This window comes from Geotrypetes seraphini, chromosome 5 (assembly GCF_902459505.1).
Source record: "Geotrypetes seraphini chromosome 5, aGeoSer1.1, whole genome shotgun sequence".
Classification (NCBI taxonomy): domain Eukaryota; kingdom Metazoa; phylum Chordata; class Amphibia; order Gymnophiona; family Dermophiidae; genus Geotrypetes; species Geotrypetes seraphini.
Window position 1 is genome coordinate 119,390,928 of NC_047088.1, and position 26,375 is coordinate 119,417,302.

The 26,375-nt window shown below is 43.3% G+C and overlaps 1 protein-coding gene across 7 annotated transcripts in view; it reads left to right on the plus strand.

Moving 5' to 3' along the window:
* The window catches only part of COL6A3 (collagen type VI alpha 3 chain), a 1,265,605-nt gene that overhangs the window by 943,118 nt on the left and 296,112 nt on the right, over positions 1-26,375 (plus strand). The window lies entirely within an intron of this gene.

Below are 26,375 nucleotides of genomic sequence, written 5' to 3' on the forward strand. Positions count from 1 at the left end.
TTTCCCTTCAGCATCCTCAGCCCACTCTCTCTCCACTTTCCTTCAGCGCACGCACATAAAAACAAGCAAGTAATTTTATATCATTTTCATTCTATTCATTCATAGAAATTAAAGTCTAAATGATGCCAGTCACATAACAAAACATGATTTTACAAAAATAATTCCCTGCACAGTCAAGCCTGCAAGGATTACTAGATGTCTTTCAGCAGCTACCCTCCCAAGCCAAGTCAAAATGATCTGCCAACAATAAAATTTTAAAAACACAAAGCACAGAGAAAATGCAGAGAAAATGTTAATTATCATTTATATTCTGCGGGTTTTCAAAGAGGTCAAGGCAGTTGACTTTATGCAATGTCACCTCAGTAACAACTATACAAAAATAGAGAAATATACCCCCTCCCTTTTTACTAAACCGCGATAGTGGTTTTTAGTGCAGGGAGCTGCGCTGAATGTCCCACGCTGCTCTCGACGCTCATAGGCTCCCTGCGCTAAAAACCGCTATTGCGGTTTAGTAAAAGGGGGCCATACTGCAAAATATAGACAGCATATATAAATTCTCAAAACGGACACATTTTGATCACTAAATTGAAAATAAAATCATTTTTCCTACCTTTGTTTGGTAATTTACATAGAAACATAGAAAATGACGGCAGAAAAGGGCCATAGCCCATCAAGTCTGCCCACCCAATTGAACCACCCCCCCTGGGTTTACTTTCCTAGAGATCCCACTCCTAATGGCCCAACTCTTAACTCTACACTCTTAGGGATCCCACTTGGGCATCCCATTTACTCTTAAAATCTGGCACGCTGTTGCCTCAATTACCTGTATCGGAAGCTCATTCCAAAGATCAACCACTCTTTCGGTGAAGAAATACTTCCTGGTGTCGCCTGAAATTTCCTGCCCCTGATTTTGAGCGGATGCCCTCTTGTGGTCATGGGTCCTTTGAGACAGAAGATATCATCTTCCACTTCGATATGTCCGGTGATATATTTAAACGTCTCAATCATGTCTCCCCTCTCCCTACATTCTTCGAGAGAGTAGAGCCGCAATTTGTTCAGCCTCTCTTCGTACGAGAGATCCTTGAGCCCTGAGACCATCCTGGTGGCTATCCATTGGACTGACTCGACTCTCAGCACATGACAATGAAGCCGACGGCACAGTGTGCAGCGGCCGCTAAGAAAGCAAATAGAATGCTAGGTATAATCAAGAAGGTTATTACAACCAGGACAAAAGAAGTTATCCTGCCGTTGTATCGGGCGATGGTGCGCCCGCATCTGGAATACTGCGTCCAATATTGGTCGCCGTACCTTAAGAAGGATATGGCGTTACTCGAGAGGGTTCAGAGGAGAGCGACACATCTGATAAAAGGGATGGAAAACCTTTCATACCCTGAGAGATTGGAGAAACTGGGTCTCTTTTCCCTGGAGAAGAGGAGACTTAGAGGGGATATGAAAGAGACTTATAAGATCATGAAGGGCATAGAGAGAGTAGAGAGGGACAGATTCTTCAAACTTTCGAAAAATAAAAGAACAAGAGGGCACTCGGAAAAGTTAAAAGGGGACAGATTCAAAACGAATGCTAGGAAGTTCTTCTTTACCCAACGAGTGGTGGACAACTGGAATGCGCTTCTAGAGGGCATAATAGGGCAGAGTACAGTACTGGGGTTTAAGAAAGGATTGCACAATTTCCTGATGGAAAAGGGGATAGAAGGGTATAAATAGAGGATTACTGCACAGGTCCTGGACCTGTTGGGCCGCCGTGTGAGCAGACTTCTGGGCATGATGGACCTCAGGACTGACCAGCAGAAGCATTGCTTATGTTCTTATGTTCTTACATCTTTACGGTAATGTGGCCTCCAGAATTGCACACAGTATTCCAGATGAGGTCTCACCATGGTTCTGTACAATGGCATTACAACTTCAGGCTTCCGGCTGAGGAAACTTCTACAGATACAACCCAATATCTGTCTTGCCTTAGATGAAGCCTTCTCCACTTGATTGGCAGTTTTCATGTCTGCACTAATGATCACTCCTAAATCTCGTTCTGTTAAAGACCTAGCTAAGGTCTCGCCATTCAAGGTGTATGTTCTGCACGGATTTCTGTTGCCGAGGTGCATGACCTTACATTTCTTAGCATTGAAGCCCAGCTGCCAGGTCGAGGACCAATGTTCCAACAAAAGCAGGTCCTGCGTCATACTATCGGGTAAATTGCAACTCCTTACTATATTACATAGTTTGGTGTCATCGGCGAATAATGTTATTTTACCTTGAAGCCCCTGAGTCAGGTCCCCTATGAATATGTTGAAAAGGAACGGGCCCAAGACTGAACCCTGCGGTACTCCACTGGTCACCTCCGATGTTTTAGAGATGGTACCGTTAACCACCTCCCTCTGAAGTCTACCACTCAGCCAATCAGTGACCCATGCAGTTAGTATTTCTTCTAACCCCATCGATTTCATCTTGCTCAACAGCCTGCAATGTGGGACGCTATCAAAAGCTTTACTGAAGTCTAGGTACACGACGTCAAGGGATTCTCCCAAGTCCAGCCTTCTTGTTACCCAGTCAAAGAAGCTGATGAGATTGGATTGGCAGGATCTACCCTTGGTGAATCCATGTTGACTGGGGTCTCGTAGATTCTCCTCGTCCAGGATCGTGTCTAATTTACGTTTCATTAGTGTTTCCATGAGTTTACACACTATTGGTGTGAGACTCACCGGTCTGTAATTCGCAGCCTCTGCCCTGCAGCCCTTTTTGTGCAGCGGAATGACGTTAGCTGTTTTCCAGTCCAAGGGGACTTTCCCTTTACTTAGGGAGAGATTAAAGAGCATGGATAATGGTTCCGCCAGGACATCACATAACTCTCTGAGCACTCTTGGGTGCAGATTGTCCGGTCCCATGGCTTTGTTCACCTTGAGTCTTGTCAGCTCGCTGTAAACGTCGCTAGGTGTGAACTCAAAATTCCGAACGGGTCTTCCGCGCTTTGCTTAGCCTGCAACTGTGGACTCGGTGCCTCACAGGTGAAGACTGAGCAGAAGTATTCATTCAGTAGTTCAGCTTTATCGGAGTCTGATTCTACGTAATTCCTGTCTGGCTTTCTAAGGCATACTATCCCGTCTATGTTCCTTTTCTTGTCACTAATATACCTGAAGAAGGATTTGTCCCCTTTCTTAATGTTCTTTGCTAGAGTTTCTTCTACTCGAAGTTTGGCCTCCCTAACTGCTGTTTTGACTGGTTGCACTTTATTCTTCTGACTGTGCATCCAATATTTCTTCCTTTCTTTCAGCCTCCTGTATGCTTCCTCTCCTCCAGACCTCATTCCCACATAAGAACATAAGCAATGCCTCTGCTGGGTCAGACCTGAGGTCCATCATGCCCAGCAGTCCGCTCACGCGGCGGCCCAACAGGTCCAGGACCTGTGCAGAAATCCTCTATTTATACCCCTCTATCCTCTTTTCCAGCAGGAAACCGTCCAATCCTTTCTTAAATCCCAGTACCGTACTCTGCCCTATTACATTCTCTGGAAGCGCATTCCAGGTGTCCACCACACGTTGGGTAAAGAAGAACTTCCTAGCATTTGTTTTGAATCTGTCCCCTTTCAACTTTTCCAGATGCCCTCTTGTTCTTTTATTTTTTGAAAGTGTGAAGAATCTGTCCCTCTCTACTCTCTCTATGCCCTTCATGATCTTATAAGTCTCTATCATATCCCCTCTAAGTCTCCTCTTCTCCAGGGAAAAGAGACCCAGTTTCTCCAATCTCTCAGCATATGGAAGGTTTTCCATCCCTTTTATCAGACGTGTCGCTCTCCTCTGAACCCTCTCGAGTATCGCCATATCCTTCTTAAGGTACGGCGACCAATATTGGACGCAGTATTCCAGATGTGGGCGCACCATCGCCCGATACAATGGCAGAATAACTTCTCTCGTCCTGGTTGTAATACCCTTCTTGATTATACCCAGCATTCTATTCGCTCTCTTAGCGGCCGCTGCGCACTGTGCCGTCGGCTTCATTGTCATGTCCACCATTACCCCTAAGTCCCTTTCCTGGGTACTCTCATTCAATAACATCCCTCCCATCGTATAGTTGTACCTCAGGTTTCTGCTTCCCACATGCAGTACTTTACATTTCTCAACGTTGAACTTCATCTGCCATCTCGTCGCCCATTCCCCTAGTTTATTCAGGTCTCTTTGTAATTCTTCGCAGTCCTCTTTAGTCCGAGCTCCACTGAATAGTTTGGTGTCGTCTGCAAATTTTATTATCTCACACGTCGTCCCTATTTCTAGATCATTTATGAATATATTAAATAGTAGTGGCCCGAGCACCGAGCCCTGCGGAACACCACTTGTGACCCTCATCCAGTCCGAGTAGTGGCCCTTCACCCCTACCCTCTGTTTCCTACCCGCCAACCAGTTTCTGATCCATCTATGCACATCTCCGTCCACCCCATGGTTCTTCAGTTTCCGGAGTAGACGCTCGTGAGGCACCTTGTCAAAGGCTTTTTGGAAATCTAGGTATACGATGTCTATGGGGTCTCCTTTATCCGTCCGTTTGTTGATTCCTTCGAAGAAGTGCAATAAGTTAGTTAAGCACGATCTCCCCCTGCAGAAACCATGTTGGCTTGGTATCAGAAGTTCATTTCTTTCCAAATGTTCATCGATGTTTTCTTTTATCAGCGCTTCTGCCATTTTCCCCGGAACCGAGGTCAGACTCACAGGTCTGTAGTTTCCCGGGTCACCTCTTGATCCCTTTTTGAAGATGGGCGTGACGTTGGCTATCTTCCAATCCTCTGGTATCACACCTGTTTTCAGGGATAGGTTGCAAACTTGCTGCAGTAGTTCTGCTATCTCCTCCTTTAATTCCTTCAGAACCCTTGGATGGATTCCGTCTGGACCCGGGGATTTGTCAGTTTTTAGTTTTTCTATCTGCCTGCGCACATCTTCAAGGCTCACTTCCATGGATGTTAATTTTTCTGCTTCATTTCCATTGAAGAATTGCTCAGGTTCCGGTAAGTTGGTTGTGTCTTCGTTCGTAAATACAGACGAAAAGAACATGTTAAGTCTTTCTGCGACTTCTTTCTCCTCCTTCACTACCCCCTTCCTGTCTCCATCATCCAGCGGTCCCACCTCCTCCCTAGCTGGCTGTTTCCCTTTAACATATCTGAAATTTCGTGCCTCCCTGGCTAGCTTCTCTTCATACTCTCTTTTGGCTTTTCGAACCACTCGGTGACATTCTTTTTGATACTTCCTATGCTCCATCCAGTTCCCCTCAGTTTTGTCCTTTTTCCATTTCCTGAATGAATTTTTCTTATTGCCTATCGCTTCCTTCACTATTTTAGTCAGCCATACCGGGTCTTTTGTTCGACTCTTTTTGCTCCCCTTTCTGAATCTGGGTATGTACAAATTTTGCGCCTCGCTCACCGTGTCCCTGAAAAAAAGCCAGGCATGTTCTACCGTTTGCCATTTCTTGGAAGTGTTCCTAAGTTTCTTCCTTACCATTTCCCTCATTGCTTCATAGTTTCCTTTCCTGAAGTTGAAAGTTGTTGCTATGGTTCTCTTTCCTTTCGGTATTCCTACTTCAACTTTGAACTTGATCATATTATGATCGCTGTTTCCCAACGGTCCCATTACTTCCACTTCCTTTGCAGGGCCCATTAACCCATTTAGGATTAGATCCAGAGTGGCATTTCCTCTCGTCGGTTCTCTAACAAGCTGCTCCATGAAACAATCTTGTGTAGCCTCCAGAAATTCTGTCTCTCTAGCGCATCTGGAGTTTCCAAGTTTCCAGTCTATCCCGGGGTAGTTGAAGTCTCCCATAATAACTGTGTAACCACTTTTGCATTCTCGCTTCATCTCGGTTTCCATTTCTCTGTCGATATCTCCGGTTTGCCCGGGTGGACGATAGTATAGGCCCATCTTTATTTCATGTCCTTTCCTATCCGGTATTTTAATCCATAGCGATTCCAGCTTGTTGGTCATCTCCACTGTGTCCATTCTTGTCGATTGTATGCTTTCTTTTATGTATAGGGCTATTCCACCTCCTTTCTGTCCTGACCTGTCCTGGCGATAGAGCTTGTACCCCGGCAGTGCTGTATCCCATTTGCTTTCCTCATTCCACCATGTTTCAGAGATTCCAATGATGTCTATGTCCTCTGCATTGGCCAAAGCCTCTAGTTCCCCCATTTTGTTGCTTAGGCTCCTTGCATTAGTATATATGCAATTTAGGTCCTGGCATTTTCTTGTCTTCACTACCTTTCCCTGTGCTTCGATCCTTGGTGTCTTCTCTTTTGCTGCACTCTTTCTAACCTCCTCTTCTGGGTTAGTCGACTCCTGTAATTTATCCCTTGCTTCTTCCCAGCCTTTTTTCCCCTTAGTATCTTCATGGGATACCTTCTTCCGAATCGTCGACTCTTTGTTTCATCCTGCCCTCTTCTTTCTTTCTCTCTCCATGCTCCCTTTCTTTCTGTATGTCTGTCTTTCTCTCTCTCTCTCTCTCTCCATGCCCCATTTTTTTCTTTCTTTGCTTCACCCTGCCCCCTTCTTTCTTTCTCTCTCCATGCCCCCTTTCTTTCTGTATGTCTGTCTTTCTCTCTCTTTCCGTGCCCCATTTCTTTCTTTCTCCATGACCCCTTTCTTTCACCCTGCCCCTTCTTTCTTTCTCTCTCCGTGCCCCATTTCTTTCTTTCTTTGCTTCACCCTGCCCCTTCTTTCTTTCTCTCTCCATGCCCCCTTTCTTTCTGTATGTCTATCTTTCTCTCTCTCTGTGCCCCATTTCTTTCTTTCTTTCACCCTGCCCCTTCTTTCTTTCTCTCCGTGCCCCATTTCTTTCTTTCATTGCTTCACCCTGCCCCCTTCTTTCTTTCTCTCTCCATGCCCCCTTTCTTTCTCTATGTCTGTCTTTCTCTCTCTCCATGCCCCATTTCTTTCTTTCTTTCACCCTGCCCCTTCTTTCTTTCTCTCTCCGTGCCCCATTTCTTTCTTTCTTTCACCCTGCCCCTTCTTTCTTTCTCTCCATGCCCCCTTTCTTTCACCCTGCCCCTTCTTTCTTTCTCTCTCCGTGCCCCATTTCTTTCTTTGTTTGCTTCACCCTGCCCCTTCTTTCTTTCTCGCTCCATGCCCCCTTTCTTTCTGTATGTCTGTCTTTCTCTCTCTCCGTGCCCCATTTCTTTCTTTCACCCTGCCCCTTCTTTCTTTCTCTCTCTGTGCCTCATTTCTTTCTTTCTTTGCTTCACCCTGCCCCCTACTTTCTTTCTCGCTCCATGCCCCCTTTCTTTCTGTATGTCTGTCTTTCTCTCTCTCGTGCCCCATTTCTTTCTTTCACCCTGCTCCCTTCTTTCTTTCTCTCTCCGTGCACCATTTCTTTCTTTCTTTGCTTCACCCTGCCCCCTTCTTTCTCTCTCCATGCCCCCTTTCTTTCTGTATGTCTGTCTTTCTCTCTCTCCGTGCCCCATTTCTTTCTTTCTTTCACTCTGCCCCTTCTTTCTTTCTCTCTCCGTGCCCCATTTCTTTCTTTCTTTGCTTCACCCTGCCCCTTCTTTCTTTCTCTCTCCATGCCCCCTTTCTTTCTCTATGTCTGTCTTTCTCTCTCTCCATGCCCCATTTCTTTCTTTCTTTCACCCTGCCCCTTCTTTCTTTCTCTCTCCGTGCCCCATTTCTTTCTTTCTTTGCTTCACCCTGCCCCCTTCTTTCTTTCTCTCTCCATGCCTCCTTTCTTTCTCTATGTCTGTCTTTCTCTCTCTCCATGCCCCATTTCTTTCTTTCTTTCACCCTGCCCCTTCTTTCTTTCTCTCTCCGTGCCCCATTTCTTTCTTTCTTTGCTTCACCCTGCCCCCTTCTTTCTTTCTCGCTCCATGCCCCCTTTCTTTCTGTATGTCTGTCTTTCTCTCTCTCCGTGCCCCATTTCTTTCTTTCACCCTGCTCCCTTCTTTCTTTCTCTCTCCATGCCCCCTTTCTTTCTCTATGTCTGTCTTTCTCTCTCTCCGTGCCCCATTTCTTTCTTTCTTTCACCCTGCCCCCTTCTTTCTTTCTCTCTCCATGCCCCCTTTCTTTCTCTATGTCTGTCTTTCTCTCTCTCCATGCCCCATTTCTATCTTTCTTTCACCCTGCCCCTTCTTTCTTTCTCTCTCCGTGCCCCATTTCTTTCTTTGTTTACTTCACCTGCCCCCTTCTTTCTTTCTCGCTCCATACCCCCTTTCTTTCTGTATGTCTGTCTTTCTCTCTCTCCATGCCCCATTTCTTTCTTTCACCCTACCCCTTCTTTCTTTCTCTCTCTGTGCCTCATTTCTTTCTTTCTTTGCTTCACCCTGCCCCCTTCTTTCTTTCTCGCTCCATGCCCCCTTTCTTTCTGTATGTCTGTCTTTCTCTCTCTCCGTGCCCCATTTCTTTCTTTCTTTCACCCTGCCCCTTCTTTCTTTCTCTCTCCGTGCCCCATTTCTTTCTTTCTTTGCTTCACCCTGCCCCCTTCTTTCTTTCTCTCTCCATGCCCCCTTTCTTTCTCTATGTCTGTCTTTCTCTCTCTCCATGCCCCATTTCTTTCTTTCTTTCACCCTGCCCCTTCTTTCTTTCTCTCTCCGTGCCCCATTTCTTTCTTTCTTTGCTTCACCCTGCCCCCTTCTTTCTTTCTCGCTCCATGCCCCCTTTCTTTCTGTATGTCTGTCTTTCTCTCTCTCCGTGCCCCATTTCTTTCTTTCACCCTGCTCCCTTCTTTCTTTCTCTCTCCATGCCCCCTTTCTTTCTGTATGTCTGTCTTTCTCTCTCTCCATGCCCCATTTCTTTCTTTCTTTCACCCTGCCCCTTCTTTCTCTCTCCATGCCCCCTTTCTTTCTCTATGTCTGTCTTTCTCTCTCTCTCTCTCTACATGCCCCATTTCTTTCTTTCTCTCTCCATGCCCCCTTTCTTTCTGTATGTCTGTCTTTCTCTCTCTCTCTCTCCGTGCCCCTTTTCTTTCTTTCTTTCACCCTGCTCCTTCTTTCTTTCTCTCTCCATGCCCCCTTTCTTTCTCTATGTCTGTCTTTCTCTCTCTCTCTCTCTCTCCATGCCCCATTTCTTTCTTTCTTTCACCCTGCCCCTTCTTTCTTTCTCTCTCCATGCCCCCTTTCTTTCTCTATGTCTGTCTTTCTCTCTCTCTCTCCGTGCCTCATTTCTTTCTTTCTTTCACCTTGCCCCTTCTTTCTTTCTCTCTCCATGTCCCCTTTCTTTCACCCTGCCCTCTTCTTTCTTTCTCTCTCCATGCCCCCTTTCTTTCTCTATGTCTGTCTTTCTCTCTCTCCGTGTCCCATTTTTTTCTTTCTTTCTTTGTTTCACCCTGCCCTCTTTCTTTCTCCCTGCCCTCCCTCATGCCACCGCCATTGGGAAACATGCTGCTGCCACCGCCGCCGGGGAAAGGCTGCCACTGCAGCCATTGGGAACAGGCCGGCGCCAAGTTCTCCCTCCCTGCTTTTCTTCCCCGCGGGGCCGACCAACTCTCGCCGCCCGACAGGCAGGCAGCGATTGGCTGGCCCAGAACGTCCTCTCCGATGTTAAAATTGACGTTGGGTGGTGAGAGTTGATTGGCCCAGCGGGGAAGAAAAACAGGGAGGGAGAACTCGGTGCCGGCCTGTTCCTGATGGCGGCAGTGGCAGTAGCAGCCTATTCCCCGATGGGTAGCCAGCTGTGCACCCCCTTGGGGCTTGCATCCAGGGCGGACTGCCCCCCCCCCCACAACCCTTGGTATGCCACTGCCCCTCGATTACCCATTTTCCGATCCAACCATGCAAATTTGTAAAACCCCATGCAAAATAGCCGAGTGATTGATTCACTAACATTTGCTTGGCTATTTTGCATCGGGTTTTATGATCCTAAAACCCAACTACTATAAACCTGTCGGTAACTGTGTTACCCAGACTACAAACACGGATCAAATTTATAAACTATCCAACCCACACTCTGATGTATATAAATTAACAAAAATGGGGGTCTAGGATGACTTATGCTTCCTGTAGTACAATTTTTCTCTCGCACCTAAAGTGCTTTAAATTATAAATAATTAGATTTATTGGCACACTTATTTTAGATCTATATAAAGTAACTTAATTTAAAGACAGAACTTATCCCCAGACTCCATAATGAGGATGAAGTATCATAAATATGCATAATTCTCAGTAAAGAGACCTCTTATAACCTAGATGTTATTTCAAGTCTTCGTTCTGAAGGCATATGGTGTAATCATCTACTTCAAAACCTCCTTCCTACCTATGAATTTATTTATTTCTTTATAAATTTATTGAAATATTTTAAAAAATGTTTATTAATGAGATGATTAAAAATCAACTAACTAACGGGAATACAATTTAAAATTGTTAAGCTTAATCAATATATATATATATATATTATTCTAAGTATATAGTTTATACAAGAGCAACAACACTTATCTTCGTGGCTTTCTAGCCAAAGCCAACGTTGGGGGACCATAAACTGCCCAGATTTAACAAATTCCGTTAATGGACCCCATGTTGCTTTAAGTTCAAACATTTTATTGAATTTTGCAAATAGTACAAAACATGAAATCAAACAAAACACTAAACCGTGTATTACAGGAATACATTCAACAGGTCAGTATATGTGCAGTCAGTAAGCATGACCGGCTAATTATTGTCATGTAGTAAAAGCATATCCAATCACAGCAGTTGTAAGTGTGGGTGTCAGACATACCTTATAGAAAGAGTTCAATATGCAGAACTATCTAGTATTACAATAAGTTGAAACAGGAGACCACACTTTATGATATGAGTAAGAGGAGTTAGTCTTATCAGCAGCTACTAGTTCGAATTTGGAAAATAAACAAACAGGAATTATGATGCAAAGAGGAGAAGTCTTTCCAGCTGGACAGTATAGTTCTGAATGCTATGAGAGTCAAGCATTTGAGCAGTCTGGCTTCGTATTTATCAAGGTGATGTTTCTGTAAGGCACTGGATCCATAAATTATAATGGCGAATGAAAGATCTTCATTAATATGTAGTATTTGACAAATAGTAGACCAAACTTCCAACCAAAATGGTGTTAAACGAGAACAGTGATAGATCATGTGAGCTTTAAATATGTTGCTTTAAATATTTTACCGATAAAAACAAAAAACTGTGGATACAGATGTTCTATAGATAATTTAATATACACTGACATAAAAACATGAAAATTCAATGAAAAAAGTACAATGATAAAAAAATACAGTGGTAAATCCAACTGGACCCTACACGGAAGAGGTAATGATGAATAATGATAAAGAGAAAGATAAAAAGATGAAAAGATAAGAAGTGACTGTGATGCCAATTTGGAGCATGCATATTAGTGTCTATACTCAACTGCAGGATAAAACGAGTAAGCCAAGTGTGATAATGCTACATAGAGAGGCTTGAAACATCGACAAGAGACATAAAAGGGAAAAAAGTGTGCCAAAAAAGGCCGAAAAGAAAAAATGGCATGGTATGTATTAGAGTTTAAGATTAAGCACTAAAATCTATAAAGTGTCTGAGAGAAGCCATAAGAATGAAAAGTTAATAGGATAAAGCAACCATAGTGCATGTCTGATTTTGAAACCATGAAGAGGTATGTGGCACAATGTAATAGTGAGAAGACATTATACATACCAATTGTTTGCAAACTCACATATAAAGAATTGGACTGAAAACAGTCTATTGTCTTTAAACTATATAAAAGAGACATTGTATTCAAACATGAAAAAGTCATAAGACATAAACACAGAATAATACAGTTAAAATAACAGAATAAAATGACTTATTTCTAAGGCAGCAGGACAATCAAAGCTATCAAATTACTAGACAAATCATTTCATTAAAAGACATATTCTATAACATTATACAATGAAAATTAATGTTATCAAATGCATGTTGTAATTTTAAAATATGGAATATGTAAAGCATTGTCATGATGAAGACAGCTAAAATATAATGCACCCATAAAATGAATGAAACAAAATGTGAATGGATTATGTATATGAACCAATAATTAAATAGCAAACTGAACGATCATACTCATGAACACTCTAAAGGCAATGAAAGTAAGACATGATAAATTGAAATCCAGATATAACAGTGCATTAACAACCATGTGAGGTAAAAATAATAGTAACAGGTGCAAATATGGCATAACAATGATACTAGTATATGAACAAACAACCATGGAATAGATAAGACTCATGTTTAAATACATCATTCTTATTGGCCAGGAATTAAAAAGCCTAGCATTTTTTCTTGTTCACATCATATTTCTTTCATGTTTCATTATGTTCACATTAGTATATGTGCCAAGGTGTTTGTTAGTTGTTTTTACTTTATCACCTTTTTATTTTATTTTTGTAATACATACGCCTCGTTATGTTCTGTTTTTATAAAGACCTCATTCTCCCTATATAAAGATTTTATTCTACCCATGACATTCATAAACACTTTATTTGTCATGCATCCACCTCCATTGTTTTTAAGTATTTATAAGCATGATCATTTATTTCGCTTTTTAATTCCTGGCCCATAAGCATGATGTATTGTCACCTGCCGGGGTCCCTGGAAGCTTGTGGAGGACCACCGACAGGCGGCAGCACGACCCTGGCGTGTCTCCCAATGTGGGAGACCTTACTGATGTCCAATACCTTGTTTTCGCTATAATAAACACCAGCGAAAGCCAATTCAAACCAAAAAGTCAAAGATTTAATTGGTTATCAAAAAAAAATAGAAAACCAAAAATAATACAGTCCAAAGAGGAACAGTTCCCAACACTATCCTTGAGTCCTGGACTTTAAATCATAGTTTTGTTTCTTCACCAGGCATTGTCATATACTGCATTGCAAAACAAATTTCAAACATGAAGAGAATGAAAATGCAGTATTGCAGTCTTTTGATATTTTCCAGCAATGGCACCTCTGCAGTCCTTTCCCCTGTTGGGTAACAGAATTGCTGGCTCCCCTTTCTTAAATTGCTTTAATAAGCTCCCGCAGAATCCCAACCCTTAGATCTTCGGGGATCCTACCCCAATTCTGAAAGTCCCTTGTAGTATAACAGGAAACAGGGAAACTGCTCCACAAGCCCAAAAGAAAACTCATTTCAGTTTCCCCTGGCTTTTGCACACCTGGAGTGCAGCAATGTAATTAATGCTGAATGCTGCTGCAGCACTGCTCTCAGCTTGGTTTTTCAGTAGAACCAAAACTTTTATACCAAAACAAACAGTCCCAATAACTATCTCCTTATGGAAACCAGTACCTCCAGTCCTTAGTGAGAGACTGCCAAGCTGACATCCATGGCTTCCACGTTCTCAGCTTCAGGCACATTCTCTTCAGCTGTGTCCATACTTTCGGGAGCCCCCAACTGCTCTGCTGACTCTTGGGCAATGGAATCCTCCCATTCCATAGGCTCCTGTGCGAGGTCTGGCCTTTGCCTGGCCCGGAGAACCTTCTCTGCCAGGTCCTCATGTGCAGCCTCCCTTACTGCCTTGGAGAGCTGTTTAAGAGTGTTTGTGCCACTCCGTGTTCTAGGTGTCTGTGTTCCTAGCTTTCGTGCTCTTTGGCTCCCCCCCCCCCATGTTGCTGGGCAGAATACAACTGGGAGTCTGATTAAATCTCTTAAGGGAGCTGGGTTTCTTACTAGGACGTGGAGCTAACCTGTATTCTGGCTCCTGCTCAGGTTCAGATGGCTCAGGATAGGCAGCTCTGCTTTCAGGATCTCCTGCCTGATCATCCTCAGTCAGTCCCTGGTCTCGGTCAAAGGATTTAGAATTGGGTTTTACTCTGACATGATCGTCTCTGGGAGCGGAAATGTCACAATATTTAAACCTGAGTCTTATTTATTCCATGGTTGTTTGTTCATATACTATTATCATTGTTATGCCATATTTGCACCTGTTACTATTATTTTTACCCCTGTCCCGATTGTGATTTTTGCAAAGATACTAAGGCTATTCTAGCAGTTTTACCCAGCCAAATAAATTTTGTAAGAATTCCATTTAATTTCTTATAAAAGGAACTTTGAAAATAAACCGGCAACATACTCATTTGGTGACAAAGCACAGGCAAAATCATCATTTTGATGGTTTGGACTCTCTCCCCCCAAGAAAGATGTAGTGGATTCCAATGCTCACACATCTCTTTGACTTTCAATAATAAGGATTTTTAAATTACTATCATTGTATCTGCCAATGATTTTTGAATCATGATACCCAAATATTTTATACCCTCTTCCTTCCAAAAGAATGGGAATGGGTCAAATAAACCTTTCACACAATGCACATTTAGTGGAAGAACCTCTGATTTGCTCCAATTTATTTTGTAACCAGAAAATTTGCCAAATCGATCAATCAATTCCATTAAAGCGGGATGGTAGATTCAGGATTCTTCAAATAAAGCAAAATATCATCTGCATAGGCCAAAACCTTATAATCTTGACCTGCATAGGGAATTCTCTTTATCTCCTCTGCCTGCTGAATATCCAACAAGGGTTCCAAAACAATATTAAAAAGCAAAGGAGATAAGGGACATCCTTGCCTAACTCCTCTCTCCAGACAAAAACGTTCTGAGAATGTATTATCTAATATAATAAAATGGTAGGACGCGCATGCGCACTAAAAAAATTGTGTTCCCTGATCCGTCGCGGAAACACGAGTGCGCATGTGCGGGATTTACGTCACCGAACTCTGTTCCTCCTCCACCATGCCACGCCAGCCATGTCCGCCGCCGGCCTCGAGCTCCTGTGGGCCGGCGGCGCGAGCCGCCCGGCCGGTGCTGAGGCCCCGCCTCCCGCTTCCACCCTACACGGCGACGCCAGACCCGGACCTACAAAACAGTGAGGCCCCTTCTTCCGCTTCCGACCTACACGCCGCCGCCAGACCCGGCACCACAAAACGGCCCTCACATCCGCGAACAGGGTTGCCATGGAAACAGAGGGGATCAGGAGCTAAACAGAGATTAAAAAAAAAAAAACAAACAACAGTGCACAAGGACAGAGACACATAGACACTCACAGAAGGACAGGGGGCTAAGGAGACAGATTGAAAAAAATAACAAAACACTAAGGAGAAAGAGAGACACAGGTAAGGAGTGCTGCTGGGCAGGGGGAGCAGGGAAGAGGGTCAGGGGGAGAAAAGAAGGAGTGCTGCTGGATAGACAGAGCTGGGAAAGGAACAGGGGAGCAGGGAAGAGGAACAGGGGAGCAGGTAAGAAGTGCTGCTGGACAGGGGGAGCAGGGAAGAATGTGGAGCAGGGAAGAAGTGCTGCTGGACAGGGGGAGCAGGGAAGAGGGACAGGTGGAGCAGGTAAGGAGTGCTGCTGGACAGGGGGAGGTAAAAGGAAGGGAGAAGGCCTACTACTGGACAGGTGGAACAGGTAAGGTTGACAGCCGAGGAAAGAGAGAGACAGAAAGCGGCCAAGAGGAGAGAGAGAAAAAGAAAGAAAGACACACATATCTATTCTAGCACCCTTTAATGTAACGGGCTTAAAGACTAGTTAATATATAATCTGGCAAAAGGGGAACTATACAATGTTTGAATCATATGAATAAATCCAGATCCTATTCCAACCAATCCAATGCTTGATACATGAAAATCCATTCTACACGATCAAAGGCCTTCTCTGCATCCAAACATAGAAACATAGAAACATAGAAGATGACGGCAGAAAAGGGCTACAGCCCATCAAGTCTGCCCACTCTGCTTACCCACCCCCTGTCTATGCCCTAATGACCCAATTTTCTTATCTTGACCCTCGTAGGGATCCAACATGGATATCCCATTTATTCTTAAAGTCTGGCACGCTGTCTGCCTCGATCACCTGCACTGGAAGCTTGTTCTAATGATCAACCACTCTCTCTGTGAAGAAATACTTTCTGGTATCGCCATGAAATTTTCCGCCCCTGAGTTTGAGCGGGTGCCCTCTTGTGGCCGAGGGTCCCTTGAGAACGAAAATATCATCTTCCACTTCGACACGTCCCGTGAGGTACTTAAATGTTTCGATCATGTCTCCCCTCTCCCTACGTTCCTCGAGAGTGTAGAGCTGCAATTTGTTCAGTCTCTCTTCATACGAGAGACCCTTGAGCCCCGAGATCATCCTGATGGCCGTCCGCTGACCCGATTCAATTCTGCGCACATCTTTACTGTAATGTGGCCTCCAGAATAGCACACAGTACTCCAGATGGGGTCTCACCATGGCCCTGTACAACTGCATTATGACTTCAGGCTTTCGGCTGACAAAACTTCTATTGATACAACCCAATATCTGCCTTGCCTTAGATGAAGCCTTCTCCATTTGATTGGCAGTTTTCATGTCTGCACTGATGATTACTCCTAAATCTTGTTCTGCTGAAGTCCTAGTTAAAGTTTCTCCGTTCAAGAAGTACGTCCTGCATGGATTTCCGCTTCCGAGGTGCATGACCTTACATTTCTTAGCACTGAAGCCTAGCTGCCAGGTTGAGGACCAACTTTCCAATGTAAGCAGGTCCTGCGCCATATAATTCTATAAACTGCATTCACTTACTATATTACATAGTTTGGCGTCATCGGCGAATAGTGTTATTTTACCTTGAAGCCCTTGAGTCAGATCCCCTATGAATATGTTGAAAAGGAGTGGACCCAGGACCGAGCCCTGCGGCACTCCACTGGTCACCTCCGATGTTTTAGAGAGGGTACCATTAACCACCACCCTCTGAAGTCTTCCACTCAGCCAATCATTGACCCATGCAGTTAGTGTCTCTCCTAACCCCATCGATTCCATCTTGCTTAGCAGCCTGCGGTGTGGGACACTGTCAAAAGCTTTACTGAAGTCCAGGTACACGTCGTCCAAAGACTCTCCCAAGTCCAACTTTCTTGTTACCCAGTCAAAGAAGCTGATGAGATTGGATTGGCAGGACCTACCCTTGTGAATCCATGCTGACTGGGATCCCGAAGATTCCCTTCATTCAAGATTGTGTCCAATTTGCTTTTAATTAGTGTTTCCATGAGTTTGCACACTATTGATGTGAGACTCACCGGTCTATAATTCGCAGCCTCTGCCCTGCAACCCTTTTTATGCAGAGGAACGACATTAGCTAATTTCCAGTCCAGGGGAACTTTCCCCTTACTTAGGGAGAGATTGAATAGCTCATCCAACGGTTTCACCAGGACATCGCTCAATTCTCTGAGCACTCTTGGGTGCAAATTGTCTGGTCCCATGGCTTTGTTCACCTTGAGTCTTGCCAGTTCACTGTAAACTTCACCTGGTGTGAACTCAAAATTCTGAAACGGGTCTTCTGTGCTTTAAGTTGCCTTCAACTGCGAGCTGTATCCCGGTGCCTCACAGGTGAAGACTGAGCAGAAGTATTCATTCAGTAGTTCGGCTTTATCGGAATCTGCTTCCACGTAACTTCCGTCCGGTCTTCTAAGGTGTACTATCCCGCCTGTGTTCCTTTTTCTGTCACTAATATACCTGAAGAAGGATTTGTCCCCCTTTTTAATGTTTTTTGCCAGAATTTCTTCCACTCGAAGTTTTGCCTCCTTAACTGCCATTTTGACCGCTTTAGACCTGATCCTATATTCTACCTTTGCCTCTCTTTTCTCCGTGCGCTTGTAGGAGAGAAACACTTTTTTCTTCTCCTTAATGAGGTGCGAGATCTCCGCGGTGAACCATTGGGGTTTATTGTTTCTTTGTCGTTTATTTACTGATTTTATGAAGCAGCTAGTTGCTTCATGTATGATTGATTTCAGTGTTAACCACTTAGCTTCTACATCATCGGTCTCCGCTTGGTCCTGCAGCGTCCGATGGACAAAATCTCCCATGCGTGCGAAGTCTGTGCCCCGGAAATTGAGTATCTTTGTTTTCGTGTTTGATCTAGGGAAGCCTTTCCTAAGGTTGAACCATACTATGTTGTGGTCGCTGGAGGCTAGCGTATCTCCTACTGAGACCTCTTAGACGCTTTCCCCGTTGGTGAGTACCAGGTCGAGGATCGCCTGGGCCCTAGTGGGCTCCGTTACCATTTGTTTGAGACGTGCTACCACTGGTTGTCGCTGAAAATGAGTTCCAGTCTGCATCAGGCATGTTGAAGTCCCCTAGCAGGACAGCTTCTCCTCGTAAAGTGATATTCTCTATGTCTTCAATTAATTCTGCGTCCATGTCTTCCAGTTGTCTTGGGGGTCTGTATACCACACCTAGATGCAGGCATTTTTCTCTGCCTCTTGCCAGGTTTACCCAGAGGGACTCCCCGGTGTACTTGACATCTGTGATCCTGGTGGTTTTGATGTCCTCTTTAATGTATAGAGCTACCCCCCCCCCCTCCTAACCTGCCCTCTCTGTCCTGACGAAGTAGATTGTAGCCCGGTATAGCCATATCCCACCCATGTGAGTCCGTGAACCAAGTTTCAGATATTGCCACCACATCTAGGTCGGCATTCCTTATTTCAGCCTCCAATTCTAGAATTTTGTTACCTAAACTGTGTGCATTGACATACATGGTCCTCCATATCTTGTGTTTGCTAAGTCCCTGTGAGGCGTATCCTACCCGAGTCGGTGTGACTCCTAAAGAACTGTTTGCAATGTGGGTACTTACCTTGGACATGGAAGCGGAGTTTCGACTCACCTCATCAGGATAATTCCTTTCTGCACTAATATGTGAATGGGTACCCTCCCCCAACTTACCTAGTTTAAAGCCCTGTGAAGCAGGCGGGCTAGTCGGTGTCCGAAGACATTCTTACCCCTACTGGTCAGATGGAGTCCGTCTGGTCCCTGAAGTCCTTGTAGCGCTTCCCCATGGTTTAGGAATCCAAAGTTTATATCCCAGCACCATCCCTGTAGCCACTAGTTCGTCCTCAGGATACGTTCATCTCTGGCTCTTCCCTTGCCTCTAACTGGGAGGATTGATGAGAAAACCACCTGCGCTCCTGTCCGCTTCAGCCTCTCACCCAGTGCTCCAAAGTCTCTGGTGATGGTCTCCGGTGTGTTCCTGGCAGTGTCGTTGGTTCCTATGTGGACAAGAAGCATAGGAAAGTGGTCTCGGGGCGTGAGTAGTCTATCCAGACAGAAAAGGCTGAATCCTCTATTGTTTTTGCTAAATTGAACATATGAAGTGCCAATCTGGTATTGTTTGCAGAATGTCTTTGAGCAACAAAACCCATTTGGTGCATACCAATCATAAGAGAGAGCCTTGGCTAATCTTAAAGCCAATAATTTGGCCAGGATTTTCGCACCCACATCCTGTAGTTTGAAACCAACATGGTTTCCACCATAGTACCTGATATACAACCCTTAATCAGTTGTGATTGATATAAATTTAAAAGATGAGGTAATAGTATATTTTGAAAAGATTTGATAAACTCCATCACTACCCAGAGCAGATCTAACTCTGAGAGATCTCAATGCTGTCTGGAGTTCCTTAAATGATATAGGTGCTTCAAGATTTCCTTTTATATGCTCTGGAACCTTTGGCCCATTAATTGAGTTTAAAAATTCTCTTCCTTGAATTTCTTTATTTGACTAAAGCTCAGAAGAATATAAAGCTTTATAATAATCTAAAAATTGTTTTAAAACATCTCCAATGTAGGTATGAATTTTACCTTTCTCATCTTTAATGGCCGCAATCTTTACTTTTCTTTTTTTAGCCTTAAGATAGTTAGCCAACAATCTTCCTGCTTTATTCGAGTTTCCATAGTACAGAGCCTGCTGAGAAAACAAATCTTTCCTATCCAGTTGTAAGGAAATCTCATTATATTTATATTTAATTTTAATCAGGGCATTCAAAGTATCTTGTTCCCATTTCGAGGCCAATAATTGTGACTCTAAAGTTAAAATACTTTGTTCCAAATTGGAAAATTCTAATTTTAGCAGTTTCCTAATATGTACCAAATATGAAATTATTTGCCCTCTCATTGTAGCTTTGAAAGCATCCCATATAGTTTCCAAAGAGATTTCCTTTGAAGTGTTGAGTTGAAAATACTCATTCATTTTTATTTGAATTTCCTCAAGAAAGTTTGAGTCCACAAGCAGAGTATTATTAAACCTCCAAACAGGTCTATTAGAATCTTCTTCAGTAAACTGGTATTCTATCCGAATTCCAGCATGACATGATAAAATAAACAGATCTGTGCTGGCTTTTGTAACCTGTTAAATTAAATGATCTGAAACAAAAAAATCATCACCCTCCTTCCAATTTAGCAGCTTTGCATGCCAATAAATGTGTCTCATAGAAACATAGAAACATAGAAGATGACGGCAGATAAGGGCCATAGCCCATCAGGTCTGCCCACTCTACTGATCCACCCCCAAGTCTACCATCCTAGGGATCCCACTCCTGGTGGCAGGTTCCCTTGGCTTAACCCTCTAAGGGATCCCACATGGGTATCCCATTTGCTCTTAAATTCTTGCACGCTGTTTGCCTCGATCACCTGCACCAGGAGCTCGTTCCAAGGATCAACCACTCTCTCGGTGAAGAAATATTTCCTGGTGTCGCCATGAAATTTCCCGCCCCCGAGTTTGACGGTCCTTTGAGAAAGAAAATCTCTTCTTCCATCTCGATACGGCCGGTAATATACTTAAACGTCTCGATCATGAGTCCTCTCTCCCTACGTTCCTCGAGTGAGTATAGCCACAAATTTTTCAGCCTTTCCTCGTACGATAGATCCTTGAGCCCCGAGACCATCCTAGTGGCCATCCATTGCACCGACTCTACTCTCAGCACATCTTTTTGGCCTCCAGAATTGCACACAATATTCCAAAATCACCATGGTTCTGTATAATGGCATTATGACTTCAGGCTTCCGGCTGACGAAACTCCTGCGGATGCAACCTAACAACTGTCTTGTCTTAGATGAAGCCTTCTCCACATAATCAGCAGTTTTCATGTCTGCACTGATGATCACTCCCAAGTCTCGTTCTGTTGAAGTTCTAGCTAAGGTCTCACCATTCAAGGTGTAAGTTCTGCACGGATTTCTGCTGCCGAGGTGCATGATCTTGCATTTCTTAGCGTTGAAGCCCAGCTGCCTGGTCGAGGACCAAAACTCCAACAAATGTAGGTCCTGTGTCATACTATCGGGTGAATTGCCATCTCTCACTATATTGCATAGTTTGGTGTCGTCAGCGAATAACGTTACCTTACCTTGAAGCCCCTGACTTAGCTCACCTATGAATATGTTGAAAAGGAGCGGGCCCAAGACTGAGCCCTGCGGTACTCCACTGGTCACTTCCGATGTTTTAGAGAGGGTACCGTTAACTACCATCCTCTGAAGTCTGCCACTCACCCACCCATGTAGTTAGTGTTTCTCCCAGCCCCATTGATTTCATCTTGCTCAACAGCCTGCGATGCGGGACACTATTGAAAGCTTTGCTGAAGTCTAGGTATACAACGTCCATGGATTCTCCCAAGTCTAACTGTTTTGTTACCCAGTCAAAGAAGCTGATGAGATTGGATTGGCAGGACCTACCCTTGGTGAATCCGTATTGACTGGGATCCTGTAGATTCTCCTCATCCAAGATTGCGTCTAATTTTCGTTTGATTAGTGTTTCCATGAGTTTGCATACTATTGATGTGAGACTCACTGGTCTGTAGTTTACAGCCTCTGCCCTGCAACCCTTTTTGTGCAGTGGAACGACGTTAGCTGTTTTCCAGTCTATGGGGACTCTCCCCGAACTTAGGGAGAGATTGAAGAGTCCTGATAGCGGTTCTGCCAGGACATCACGCAGCTCACTGAGCACCCTGAGGTGTAGATTGTCCGGTCCCATGGCTTTGTTCACCCTAAGTCTTGCCAGTTCGTAGTAGACGTCGCCAGGTGTGAACTCGAAATTCTGAAACGGGTCTTCAACGCTGGGCCTTGCCTGCAACTGCGGACCGTGCCCCGAGCAGAAGTATTCATTCAGTAGTTCTGCTTTATCGGAATCTGATTCTGCGCAGTTCCCATCTGGTTTTCTAAGGCGTACTATCCCATCTGTGTTCTTTTTCCTATCACTAATATATCTGAAGAAGGATTTGTCCCCTTTCTTCATGTTCTTTGCCAGAGTCTCTTCCACTCGAAGTTTGGCCTCCCTGACTGCCGTTTTGACCGCTGCAGACCTTGCCCTATGTTCTAGTTTAGCTTCCCTAGTCTCCGTTCGTTTGTAGGAAATAAATGCTTTTTTCTTCTCCTTGATGAGGTGCGAGATTTCTGCGGAGTACCATTGGGGTTTGTTGTTTCTCCGCCGTTTGTGTACTGATTTAATGTAGAGGCTTGTTGCTTCATGTATGGTAGATTTCAGGGATGACCACATAGCTTCCACATCATCGGTCGTAGCTTGGTTCTGTCTATATAAAGGAACCTAAATCAGTGGCATAGCGAGGCTGGGAGATACCCAGGGTGGTGGTGCCCCCCTGCTGTTTGCATAAGCCCACATGCCCCTTCCCCCATGCCTCTTTAAATTCACCTGCATGAACAGCATCTCCAATATGCTGCCCATGCCAGCCATAGCTCTCCTGATGTCATTTCCTGGTCCCTGCAACCAGGAACTGACTTCACAGGGAGAGCCGAGGCCAGTGTGAGCAGCAGGTTGGAGCTCCAACCAAAAAGACTAACTGGCTTTGCTTTCCATGAAGATGGTGGGCAGCTGTTTGTTTTGCCCATTGTGAGTTTGTTTTGCTCATTGTGAGTTCTTCCTCTTGCAGAAGCCTGATATGAAACATAAAACATTAAGTGGCAGAAGATTTTGTTTTTATTGAATTAGTCTTTTTGGTTGGAGCACTTTGCAACATGTTGCAACACTTTATGGAAGACATTTTTCACGTTTTTAAACTTAGGACATTACACTGAAGGAGTAGGTGAATCTGGCAATGGTTGCTACTTGCCATGGCCACAAAAGCGACTAAAACCATCTGAATAACAGCGAAATGCACTAAGATAAGTAACAAAAAACTTTTTTGATATGCTTCATACCATTAAACAATACTTTGATTTTTTTCCTTTCAACTGCTGGTTCAATCCCTGATCTTAAGTACCTTAGACTACTGCAATATTATATACTTGGGATCTCTCAAGAAAACCATCAAATGACTGAGAGACATCCAAAATGCTGCAGTCCATCTCATTTATGGCCTCAAGAAATTAGACCATGTAAGCCCATATTACAAAAAACTACACTGGCTATCTGTGGAAGCAAGGGTCATTTTTAAGTTTGCTTGCCTTTGCTTTAAAATCATGGCAGGTTCATCCCCAACCTATCAGTCTCACCATTTTGAATTTCCAGGCACAACTAATACACGAAGTTCGCTTTTCCAGCCCTAAAGGGTTGCACCTACAAGAGATACTTAGATAGAACATTATCATTCCAAGCAGGCAGATAGAACAAATGTTTAACCAACTTCATCTCAAATGCACTTTCGTACCAAATGTTTAGGAAGTCAATAAAAATGTATTTCTTTGACAAATTTCTCTGACCCCATTCAACCTGATGTACTTCCAAAACACTTCCAGATAAACCTGACTAAACTTAACATGCCAATGTAATTTTGAAAGTTATCTGTAATGTCGCTTTCTGTATACAGTCTCTTTCCTTGTAAACTGCTTAGAACTGTTTGTGGTATGGCGGTATATAAAAATAAAGTTGTTGTTAAGTTGTGTTGTTAATTTTGGTTAAGGTAGGCAGGTGGTACCATGATGGTTTGATTATACCATTCAAAAATATTAAAGCCTACTCTAAATAATCTTGTTCTATTTTCTAATAAAAATGACAGACAAAAAAAAAGCCTACTCTAAATAAGAGGGGTCAAGGTATTCGAGTGAATAGAAAAAGACCTGCTCTCTATTCTTGAGGCACCATATGGATTGAGGGCTTTATAGACTGATTTGAGCCAATTAAATTTAGTTAATATATGCAGGTTGTTTTATCAGTTCATGGAAACTTGTGTGCAAATTTACCTCAAGTTCACCAGGGCTTATCACCACAAATGACACCCATCAGTGCCAGGCAGGAATTACCCACAAACATCATATTAAACACCCTGTGGCAAATCAAATCTATAATAGTAAAAATTTCTTTACATATTTAATTTAATGTTTCAAAACGTGCTAAATAGTCCAAAATACCCTAGTGCCTAAATAGTTTAATTCAAGATATCAAAACCACTGATACAGTGTTCACATCATTTGAAAATCATTCCTGCAGTGCTAAAACAATATGTCACTTTCAACAATCAATGAGGCTACTGAAAAAAGGAACTTATCTTAAACTTAAGGAACTTATCTTAATCAAAAGAATGTTTTTTTCAGGGAGTGCCAGCTGATTGTCCTACAGAGCCCCATTTCATGTCCTTCATCAGGGGCAACTCCCGTTGCAGTTTGAATGGAATGCTGGTTCTCTGTGGCGCAGCTTGGCTACAAATAAAAGCGAGAGTACTTAAATATTCAGGAGAGCTCCGCGGCCCCACACTCCAGCTGATCCAGATTCTAACTAATCAAAATGAGTCTTGTCATATAATGGAATGCGCCTCTCAGCCAATGAAACTGCCCGAAGGCAAAATGGGGGAGGAGCAACCCCACCTCCCTGATAGAAAAAAAGTAGTAACTAACCTCCCACTACTTAAGAGGAGGAGGATAGACTTAACACTCCTCCAATAAAACTAGAGGAAGGTGAGAGTTGATATCCAACAAAGTGAACATGATTCATATTGTCTCAAGCTTTAAATTAAGAGACAGACACACTAGAATACATTCTACAATGTCTCTATAAAAAGAGAAATTAGCACAAACATATGTGTGCAAGCTAAAGGCTAGACTGTGTTCATCAAAAGTGAGAATGTACTTCATCTGTAGATGTTACAAACAATGTACCAGTCCATTGCCTCATTAGGAGAATAAGTTTGTAGACTAAAAATCCAATGTTGTTCCCTGGCAAGCAAAAGTTTTTCTTGTTCCCTTGAAATGTATTGGCAACTTGTTCAATAATTGTCCATTGCATATCAGAAAACAAATGGCCTGTTTCAATTGTATGACTTACCATAGGAGCATTTTGTCTTAAGTGTTTCATGCAGCTTCTATGTTCATTAATCCGTACCCGAATAGCTCGGGTCGTGCTGCCAACATACAAGAAACTACAGGCACATTGTATAATATATACAATGTACATACTGTCACAAGATGTATTACTTCGCAACTTGTATATTTGCTTGGTTCTAGGGTGTATCCACTGATTTCCCTCCAAAGTTTGTTTACATGCTAGACAATAACCACATGCCTTGTGACCAGATATATCCTGAAGATCATTCTTCCTCTCTTGGAAATTGGCATGCACCAACCTATCCGCCAAATTTTTCCCCCTGGAATAATCTATGCAGGGATGTTCTTGAAATACATCGTGGAGTTGCAGAACATGCCAATGCTTATGGATGCTCGATGCAATTTTTGGTGCTTGGGTGGAATATGAGAGCACACAGACTTGTTTTGAATGGTCATTTGTCATAGGTCCCCCCAGAAGTAAATCTCTATTGGTGTATTTCGCTCTGAGAAATGCTGTGTGAATAATCTTTCTGGGGTACCCCCTTTCCAATAGTTTACGGGAAAGTCGTTCTGCCTCCTTATAGAAATCTTAAATGGAGGTACAAATTCTCCAAATTCCTAAGAACTGCCCTATAGGTAAGGCCTTTTTAGAGACATTGTAGAATGTATTCTAGTGTCTGTCTCTTAATTTAAAGCTTGAGACAGTAAGAATCATGTTCACTTTGTTGAATATCAACTCCCACCTTCCTCTTGTTTTATTGAAGGAGTGTTATGTCTATCCTCCTCCTCTTAAGTAATGGGAGGTTAGTTACCACTTTTTTTCTAGCAGGGAGGTGAGGTTGCTCCTCCCCCATTTTACCTTCGGGCAGTTTCATTGGCTGAGAGGCGCGTTCCATTATATGACAAGACTCATTTTGATTAGTTAGAATCTGGATCAGCTGGTGTGCAGGACTGCAGAGCTCTTCTGAATACTTAAGTATTCTCGCTTTTATTTGTAGCCAAACTGCGCCACAGAGAACCAGCATTCCATGCAAACTGCAATGGGAGTTGCCCCTGAGGTTGCCCCTGATGAAGGACATGAAACAGGGCTCTGTAGGGTGATCAGCTGGCACTCCCTGAAAAAAAACATTCTTTGATAAACGACAGTGGTCTTTTGATTAAGATAAGTTCCTTTTTTCAGTAGCCTTATTGATTGTTGAAAGTGACATATTGTTTTGGCACTACAGGAACGATTTTCAAATGATGCGACACTGTATCAGTGTTTTGTTTTTTAATTCTTTATTGATTTTTAATCAAAAACAGTGTCATACAAATGAAAGAACAAAAGATATTCCACATATTATACTATTATCTATACAGGTAACATAAATATCATTCAATAATTTCATTTTCCTGCATATAATAATATCATAATATATCCTAATATAC